The following is an 8,053-nucleotide window of genomic DNA, read 5'->3' on the forward strand; positions in this document are numbered from 1 at the left end:
AAAGCAGAAACTGCTTGTGAAAGTGGTGTTTCAGGATAAAGATAGGCCTCTGAAGTGTTGTTAGGGCAGTGACTCCATCAATTTCTTTCAGGATATTGGAGGACAAAAATGAATTGATGTCAGATCCTGATCATTTTCCCCCTTGGTGTCTGATTCTCTCTGTACTTCACTTTCTAAGCAGTTGTTTTATTTGTCCTATTTAGACTACAGTGTAGCTCATGCAGTAGTTTGTATGTAGATGTATGGATTGTCTTGTGGCATAACATCTATTGGCAGGCCATACTCTGCTGAATTAAACCTGTGCTCTGGAGAGACTGATCCAGGACTGGGCACTGTGAGCAGAAGCCTTTTCTCACAGCAGTGGAGCTAGTGCAGCTGAGCTGTTACATCTACACATCACTGCTTGGGGAATATTAACCTGACTCCAAGAGAAGTACAAATGTTTAGAAAGGTGTTGGGCATTTCCAGAGCTTTACCAGCTCAAGAATATCTGCATTTCTTTGCTGCACATCAGAGACATGCCCTTAGATTCCTATGGGAAGATTTCACTTTCAGTCTGTAATTCTCTGTGAGCAAACTTTGGACGTAAAAATGAGCATTGCAGGCAGAAGACAAAGATGTCAGAGACCACCCACTGAAATGAATGACCTGGCTCTGGACTGGACCCTGGGATTACATCATCCTCCAGAGCTGAACGTGGCAATTACTTTGTGATACCTACCCACAACAGAAGAAAAAGCCAAAAGGTTGTGTGTTCTTGGGAGCTAATGAAAAAAGCAACAGTAAGTGTGGTAACTTAAAAATCATAGAATCACAGAATATCCTGAGTTGGAAGGGACCCGCAAGGATCATCAAGTCCAACTCCTGTCCCTGCATAGGACAGCCCAAAAATTCACACCATATCTCTGAGGGCATTGACCAAGTGCTTCCTGAATATCGTCAGGTTTGGCACAGTGACTGCCTCCCTGGGGAGCCTGTTCTAGTGCTCCACCAGCCTCTGGGTGAAGAACCTGTTCCTAATATCCAACCTAAACCTCTCCTGGCACATCCTCATGCCATTCCCTCAGGTCCTGTCATTGGTCACCAGAGAGAAGAGATCAGCACCTGCCCCTCCTCCTCCCCTTGTGAGGAAGCTGCAGAGCATGATGAGGTCTGACCTCAGCCTCCTCTTCTCCAGGCTGAATAAACCATGTGACTTCAGCTGCTCCTCATACGGTTTCCCCTCTGTCATGATTTGAGCTGGGATAGAGTTAATTTTCCTCACTGCGGCTGGCACAGTGCTGTGCTTTGGACTTAGTATGAAAACAATGTTGATAACACACCGATGTTTTGGTTGTTGCTGGGCAGTGCTTGTACTAGTCCAGGACTTTTCTGACTTCCCATGCTCTGCCGGGTGCACGAGAAGCCGGGAGAGGAGGGGGCACAGCTAAGAGAGGGTTATTCCATATCATGTAATGTCGTGCCCAGTATGTTACCTGGGAGGGGCTGGCTGGGGGAGGGAAGCAGTGATCGTGGCTCGGGGACCAGCAGCATCAGTCGGCGAGTGGTGAGCGTTTGTATCGTTTGTGTTTCTGTTTTTTTCACTTTTTCCCTTTTCCTTTTTATTATATTATAATTATTGTTATTATCATCATAATAATTATTATCATTATTATTGTATTTTAATTATTAAACTGTTATTATCTCAACCCACAAGTTTTTTTTTTTTATTTTGCCCTTCCAATTCTCTCCCCTGTCCCACAGGGGTGGGGGGAGTGAGCGAGCAGCTGCGTGGTGTTTAGTTGCTGACTGAGGGTGAACCATGACACCCTCCAAATCCTTCACCAACTTCATGGCCCTCCTCTGGACACTCTCTAGTAGCTTTATATCCTTAATGTACTGTGGCACCCAAACTGCACCCAGCACTCAAGGTGAGGCCGCACCAGCACAGAGCAGAGCAGGACAATCCCCTCCCTCGACCAGCTGCAGTGCAGGGCTTGAGGCACCCCAGGGCACGGTTGGCCCTCTTGGCTGCCAGGGCACGCTGTTGGCTCACGTTCAACTTGCTGTCAGCCAGAACCCCCAGGTCCCTCTCTGCGGGGCTGCTCTCCAGCCTCTCATTCCCCAGCCTGTATGTACATCCAGGGTTGCCATGCCTCAGGTGCAAAATTTGGTGCTTGCCCTTGTTAAACTTCATACAGTTGGTGATTGCCCAGCTCTCTAATTTGTCTAGATCCCTCTGCAGAGCCTCACTGCCTTCAAGAGTGTCAACAGCTCTTCCCAATTTTGTGTGATCAGCAAACTTAATTAGTATTCCTTCCGGTCCTGCATCCAAGTAATTTTTGAAGACATTAAAGAATACGGGCCCTAAGATGGATTGCTGCTAGTGACGGGCCGCCAGCCCGATGTAACCCTATTTAGTATAACCCTTTGAGCCCGACCCATCAGCCAATTGCTCACCCACTGCATTACTTGTTTATCGAGCTGTATGCTGGACATTTTGTCCAGGAGGATACTGTGAGAGGCAGTATTGAAAGCTTTACTGAAATCCAAAAAGATCACACTGACTGGCTTCCCTTGGTCAACTAGGTGGGTGACCTTGTCATAGAAGGAAATTGAGTCTGTTAAGCAGGACTTTCCCCCCATGAACCTGTGCTGGCTGGGACCAATGACTGCATTGACTTTCAGGTGTTTTTCAATAATTCCCAGAATAACCTTCTCCATAATTTTTCCGGGCACAGAAGTGAGGCTGACAGGCCTGTAGGTACCAGGGTTACTCCTGTTGCCCTTCTTGAAGACTGGGACAATGATTGCCAGCTTCCAGTCAGCTGGGACCTCTCCACATTCCCAAGAGCATTGAAAAATCATTGGGAGACATCTCGCTAGGACATCAGCCAGCTCTTTAAGTACCCTTGGATGAACCTCATCAGGCCCCCTTGACTTATAGGGATCCAGCTGGAGCAGCAAGTCCCACACAAGTTCAGTGTTGATTGGGAGTTTATCATTCCCACCATCATGGTTCTTTAGCCCAGAGGGCTAGGGGTCTCAGAGCCCATCATTGGTGTTGAAGACCAAGGTATAGGAAGTATTAAACATATCTGTTTTGTCTATGTCCCTGTTTGTGAGGTGACCACGCTCATCAAGTAATGGGCCAATGTTATTTCTGGCCTGCCTTTTTCCATTAACATATTTTTAAAAAGCCCTTTTTATTGTCCTTCACAGTACTAGCCAGCTTCAACTCTAATTGACCTTCGGCCACATGAATTTCCTCCCTACAGTGGCGAACAGCATCTCTGTAGTCCTCCCATGTCACCTGACCTTGCTTCCACTGGCCATATACTTTCTTTTTTGACCTTATTTCTAGAAGAAGATCCCTGCTCAGCCAATTCAGCCTTTTGCCTCTTCTGCTTGACTTCTTACATTTTGGAATTTCCTGCTTCTGTGCTTGTAGAATGTGGTCCTTAAAAAGCAACCAGGACTGATGGACCCCAGCACCTTCAAAAGCTTTTTCCCAGGGGACCTTAATAAGTAGTCCCCTCAGCAACCTGAAGTCTGCTCTCCTCATATCTAGAGCTGAGGTCTTGCTGGAAGTTTTTCTCCTGTTACCATAGATTTTAAACTTGACTGCTTCATGTGGCAGCCATCAGTCTCCACTCCACCCACAAGACCCTCTCTGCTAATGAGCAGTAAATAGAGGAAGGCACCCTTCCTGGTTGGTTCTCTTAGTACCTGTACCAAGAAGTTATCGTCCAGATGGTTCAGGAATTTTCTGGACCTGTTTGCACCAGTTGTGTAGTATTCCCAGTTGACATCTGGCAAGTTGAAATCCCCCATAAGGACAAGGGCAGATGACTTAGAGGCATCCCTTAGTTCCTTAAAGAATAAGTCATCAGCGTCAGTAGGCAGAGTGCATTTATCCAAATTGGATAAATCAGGGTACGAAGACTTGCTTGCTTTTGGATGAATGCCTCCAGCTAATGACTACCAGCCATTGGGATCAGTTTTGTGTCTTGTCCAAAATGCAAAGTCTTGAACGGTCATACCATGGGCTGTCTCCTCCCTCTGTCTGGGTTGGCCCACTGCCACTGTCTTCAGTTGTACAGTGCCAGCTCATACCAGCTGGGACTCTAGACTATCATTTTCTTATTCATCAGATTCCAAAGGAAAAATATAAATAGTACTTAGCTGTCTTACTGCTCCCTACAGAAAAAACTAAGGAGTCTCATCTTCATGTAAACAGAAGGGAAAAGTCAAATATTGTTAAAGGTAAAGAATTGAAATTTTCGTGTCTCAAGTAAAAGTGCAAAAAGCTGATGTTGTCCCACTAAAATTGATAGGAACATTATCACTGACTGGTGGATGTAGGATGAATCCGCTAACTGAAATAATGGCCCTTTATGTAAGTAGAATAGTTTTCAGAGGAATTCAGAATTTCATTGCTTCTACCAGTGTTAGCAATATATTGATTATTTTTGTGACTGCAAATAAAGGCAGCAGCCAGTTTGGGTCCTTACCATATACAGAAATATGTATAGAAAGAACTTGCAAAATGCTCAGCCTTTCTCAAAAGCAATTGCTTTGTACTGGAACAGCTGTGGCCAGAAAGAGAAAGCAGCGTCCTCTACTACTGCGCCTGCACTGCCCAGGAAGCCACATTCTGTCTCTGGTAGGTTAGACTGCCTGCCAGGTCCCCAGCACATCCAAGAACAGTCTTACAGCACCGTACCGTTCAGAGGCTCAGACACAGACTGGGACTTTGCTGGCATTTAGCTGAACCAGCACGGCTGGAGGAATCCTAGCCTAGAGTCACATCAAGTAATCCCTGTATTCTAGCTCTTCCACCAGTTGACCATATCATTTGAGCTTACAGAACAAAAATGTTATATACTGTATACATCAGTGAAAAGCATAGCAGAGAATAGCTTTTGTCCCAGGTTGCAAGCAAATTTTCAGTTGGTTTTCATGCCACTTACTTAGGGGATAAAAATCTTATCCTCCAGGAGAACAAAACCAGGGCAAAGTCATGGTATACCCAGCCAGATGTAGGTAAAAAATGAGTCTGCTTTGTGTTGCGCAATGATTTAGTGCCATCTACAGTGTGAAATAGGTCTCAAAGACCAAAAGCTGTCAGAGGTTTAAATTACAGCAAAGCAAAACAGTGTGCACAAAAAATTACCCTATGATTTTAAAACAAATAAAGACATGATAAAAATCCAGAAGAAATTAAATTTAAAACTTATTATGTATTAAAATAGCAATGGAAGATTTAAAGTTGTTTATTAAGATTTGTACTTTTTAATATGCTTGATTCCAACATAGATTGATGTATTCATATATTATGGGATTTTTTTCTCAGCTCATTTATTTTTGCTATTGTTGATCAAGCTGAGCTTGAAGTAAATTATAAATTAAAAAGTCATTGGTGCCTTTCTTAATAAAGTTTACGCAACAGCATACCAAACCTTCTCTGGGTCCTCAGGTGTCATCGGTACAACTTACCTAGCCTTCAGGAGGAGAGAATCAGGCCTCTGTTAAGTTAACTCCATTTTGTGGAGTTTTCCTTGTTAGTGCAGTCATCGAAAACCTAGGAGCATGTTGCCCTTTTTGAAGTACTGTGCTCTTGACCAAAGCACATGAACATTTTATTGCCCTGAACTTGTCCTCCTGGGAAGTTCTCTCCCTTATCTCTTCTTTTACATGCTCTTTTCAGGCAGTAAATCAAAAGGGTTTTTTTTCCCCCCCCACATGATGATAAACTGAATAATTCAATTCGTTCTCCCTTGTACAGTCTCGCAGCGAGAGGTCTGAGCCTAGTTGTTCTTCAGCCTTTATATGTCATAAATACAATTTGGGATGGAGAATGAGTTTCTGACATCTGGATGTGGACACATCCTAAACTCATACACAAATTGGCAGCTGGGCTCTGAATCATTGCAAGGGCGGCTTCCCAATTTCTGCAGTACCTGAGTGCCCAAGCAGAACCTCTAACAGTGATCTTTGAGAGACGCTGACAGAGAATAACTTCTTTATTTGCCATTAATGATATTTCTAAAATTAAATGGATTTGAGATTAGGAACTGAAGCAGCAGGCTCTGATCTCATGATCCCTCAGAACCTTCCTCACTGCTCTTGTCTGTCTCCTTTCCTCTTCTTTGCTTGTATTCCTCCTCAGTATTTATAAGCCTTTGCAATTAGAGCCATTTTTTTTGTGTCAGTGATGTTATGTTTGTCATTCTTAGGGTAATACACTGCCATAATCAAGCATGTATTTTCTCCTTGGGTATACACACTATGCGGAGCAGGTTATTAAATGTTGAAGAAATACTTGCAGTAATATAATGCACTAGCCGTTCTTTCTCTTAAATTGATAAATAATTAGAAATACCAGTTTTCACATATTAGTAGGGACATCGCTAGGTTCATGCAGAGAGCCCACACCAGTCGTGAAAGCCTCATTGATTTTCTGAGCGTGGCAGCAGTCAGGCATATATTCATCCCATCAAACGCCCGTACTTAACCAAGGTATCTTTGTTAGGAGCACAGTCACTCTCACAGTCAGTAGAGGAAGAAAGGCAGCTGCATGGTAGATGCACATTGGTAGGAAGGGAAGATATATACAATGAAGAAAGCAAAAACAACGATAGGAGGAATTGATGGTGTACGTGGTCCTAACTTAGATACCTTATTAAAGTCTGGGGAATGAATTCACTGGAGACTGGTGGTGAGACGAAGGACACTTCTTTTTCCAGAATAAAAACAGTTGTAGGATTATGAACAAGAAATTTGTTATGTCTGTGTTCAAGGACACAAGAATTATTCACCTGCTTTTCTTAAAAGAATGATTATGCTAAAGAAGTACCTGCCTTCAATTTTTCTTCTGCACAGAAACAACCTGTTCCTGTGTTTATGCTGGATAAATGCTCAAGGCAAAAGGATGTCTATAGTTAACTTGTAAATGGTTTGTTTATTCAAAATGTAATGATGACGTGAGTGTTATTAAGCCTGCTTTGGCAATGCTCTTGAGGAATATGAATTCTGGATTATAAACAAGCAGCACCTGATCCAGCGTTTGGTTCCTTTCTCTCATATACTCTTGTAATTCAGGAGCAACTCCACTGAGGTTAATGAGCTTTTCCACTATAAAATCGGAGTGAGGCTCAGCTCTGCAGTCCCCAGGTGGCAGTGTTTGCACTCTAACGACAGGAAAAGCCCAGGTCGTGGCTGGAAGAGAGCCAGGTTACCCTGTGTGTAGGGTACTGTGCTCACGTTTAGGATTATGCTGGAAGTCAGTTTGGCCAAGTCCCATTGCTGCATTCAGAAAAACTACTTCCAGCCTTTTTTCCCAAAAGTGCTTCTAAGAGTCTGTGAAGCTTAAACAAGCGTTCCAATAAGGTTCAGAACAAAAAGAACATGAATTTATGTTCAAACACATCTAGATTTTATCTATCCTAGAAACAGACATTAGAATAGTTTCTATTTGTAAATTGGTAAGTGTGTTGTTCTGTATCTGAGGAAGTGGCTACAAGGAGAATCACTTCCAAATCTTCTATATTCTACTCTGTTTATTATTGATCTGCAATTTATGGGAAAATAGAATATTCCTCACATCAGACACATTTATAAATATGAAGTGTATTTAATCTTACTGAACGCAGATTTTCTGATGTGTCCAAGCAGTAGAAATAGAATTGTTTTTCTTCCAAATATGAAACCTGTGGCAAGAAAGTTACAACATTATAAATTGGCCCTGCTCTAATTTTTGTCATTAAACTAAATTAAAAAAAACCAACCACCTTCCAAACAACCAAGGTAACTGTAGTTGCTTCTTTTTGTAGTTAGATACTTAAATTTCACCATAGTTCTACTGGTTAAATACCACCATCAGTACAACAGTCCTAAATTTACATTGCTCTAAGACTTCTGTTTTTAATTCCTCTGTATCTTGATGCATCTTTAATATTTTATGACAAAGATAGTTCAGAAACTGGTTCACTCTGACTGAAATGTTTTCATCTGTGAAAAAGCAAAGACAATCAGAAATAGTCTTTCAAAGATAATATCAAGGGTTTTATTT

This window comes from Phalacrocorax aristotelis, chromosome 9 (assembly GCF_949628215.1).
Source record: "Phalacrocorax aristotelis chromosome 9, bGulAri2.1, whole genome shotgun sequence".
Lineage (NCBI taxonomy): Eukaryota > Metazoa > Chordata > Aves > Suliformes > Phalacrocoracidae > Phalacrocorax > Phalacrocorax aristotelis.